We start from the raw sequence: 2,500 nt of genomic DNA, 5'->3' as shown, positions 1-2,500 counted from the left end.
GATTGATGACTATTCGTCTGAGGGACGTTTTCGTGTATGGTTCAAGGATGTTTACCAGCGGAGAGAAATCTGGAGCTGGGTACTCCACAGGGAAGTGTTTTAAGCCCCACCCTATTTAATGTACTAATGAATAGAATAGCCTCAGAGAGATATCCTCAGTGCATCCAGCCAATTATATGTGCAGATGACATAGTGATACAAGGGACTACACAGACGGTGCTGAACATCTTTCATAGGTTTACTCAAATATTAGTTTTGGTTATCCATCAAGAAAAAAAGGGGGTAAGGTGAGATTTGAGTTAATAACAAACAGGTGGAGAAGGTAAATATCTGAGTGTGTACGTTGGCTTTACTGCTTCAAGTAAGGATGCTGAGGTGAATTATATATATTGACCCAATGTAGGGTGCGGTTACAGCCACTCAGAGCACTTACTTATCATGGAGTAGGAGCTGGGGTTCCCTTACTGAGATTAGTCTACATTAGTGCAATAAGAGATCTGGTGGATTATGCAGCACCCGCACTTTCCATAGCCTGTCCGAAAACTTGAAGCCATACAGAAGGAAGCTATGCGAATAATCCCCGGGTGTCAAAGGAATACCAGAAATGAGAGATATGGCCAGCGGTTTTGACATTTATCATTTTATAGGCAAGGCAATATTATGAAATGAAAGATCATTGTCACTCATCAGACATCAAAAGTGCCACCATGGGAGGATCAGGATATTAACATAGATGTAGACCCTCTCCCTCTTTCTATTAATAAATCCATGTATGAGCCAGGTAAACTTAAAGCAACATACGGCCATAAAATAAATAGTCAAATATGACTTGATACAGCTCATGTTTACTGTGTTGGGTCAGTACTGGAGGATGACATAGCTGGGTGTGGAGTTATCATCAGACAGTTCACTGAGAGTGGAGTGCTTACTACAAGCACTGGAATGAGACTGAGTAATCACATATCTTCACCACAGGCTGAACTATGGGTAATACTGACAGCACTTAGGTAGACTGAGGTAATTAATAAAGATAATTACTTCTTTGTGGACAGCAGTGGAGCACTGGACTCACTTAACAACAAGAAACCTGTGTTTGCCCACCACATAGTTGACATGTGTCATTTGATAGCTCATAGGTTGTGGGGTCTGGGGTGTGTTGCATTTGTCTGGATTGCTTCACATGTAGGCATCACCTTAAATGAAGGGAAAGAGCAATATCAAGAGGATACACTTAGTTTAGTTCTATTCCATTTGTTACAATGGATATTCTTGGTGTGCTGTCTGTTTTATTTTGCATCTAAATTACCCCCTATGTGCGAGGAATGGCCGGGGTTACCATTGTAGCAGCACAACCCAGCAACCTGAAGTTCAGCATAGTTTCCTAGGTTGGGTCACACCAGGTCCACAGCCATGTCTTCGCTCATTGGGCAGTGGGTTCCCCTCGTTCCCTGCGCGCTTACACAGAACACATGTATTTAAGCTACAGAATCTTTAACCAAGATCAACCACAGAGTAAACATGTGCCGAAAGCAATTCAGAAGGCTAAGAACCTCCGACAACCTAGCCCTCCTAAGGGAGGCTGTCAGGGATGCCAAGGGAACTGCCAACAGAGTCAGGCAGGAAAAGTGGCTCGAATGATGTGAGTCCTTCGACCACCAATCCACCCTCTCAGAGCTATGGCAATGGGTCAGGCGAGCTACCAGCCGCTCAGCCCCGAGGTGCATGCATCATGACCCTCAGTCAGAGGTGAACAGACTGGTACACATGTTCTCTGTGAGAACAAGTAACAACAGCCTGCCAGGCAAACTGAGGGCAAGACAAGAACGCCTACAACCAGACACTCTTGCTCACATCAGAGAAAAGGCAGCCGAACCTGATAACTCAGACATTACCTTTTCTCTGAGGGAACTAAGAAACACCTGCAAAAACAGTTCTAACACAGCCCCAGGCTCTGATGGGATCTCGTACCCCATCATTTCCCACCTAGGACTAGGAGGTGAGCTTGCATTCCTGCAACTCATCAGCAAATCCTGGGAAACAACTTCCAGAGTTGGTAGATTGATTGATTGATTATTTAAAATTATCTGCCGCGTCAACAGCTAAGGTCATTAGCGGCGAATACCTTGTTAAATACAAATATTAAAATGTTTAAAACTTAAAAAATCTATCAATAAATATCTTGCAAATAACAATAAATAGATTAAAAATCAAAGCATAAATATTATGCTCTTAAGTGCATAAAATTATTGCATAAACATTATGCATAATTAAATTTTATTGAAAATATTAGTCTCCCTAAGGAAATTAATAAGACCCTCTATGTCACAATCTTCCCCCAATACATTTTTCAGTGTATATGGGGGAGACAAGTACATACGTCTTTGGTCTGAGAATGTTGCACATCTTTCCACTACATGTGCGATCGTTAATGGCTCTTGGCATCCTTCACAAAGTGCTTCATTTTAGCCATCATGGCCATGAGTCAGTCTGGGGCCAATTT

Source organism: Penaeus monodon, chromosome 7 (assembly GCF_015228065.2).
Source record: "Penaeus monodon isolate SGIC_2016 chromosome 7, NSTDA_Pmon_1, whole genome shotgun sequence".
NCBI lineage: Eukaryota > Metazoa > Arthropoda > Malacostraca > Decapoda > Penaeidae > Penaeus > Penaeus monodon.
The sequence above is the reverse complement of the archived record's forward strand: the minus strand, read 5'-3'. Positions refer to the sequence as shown.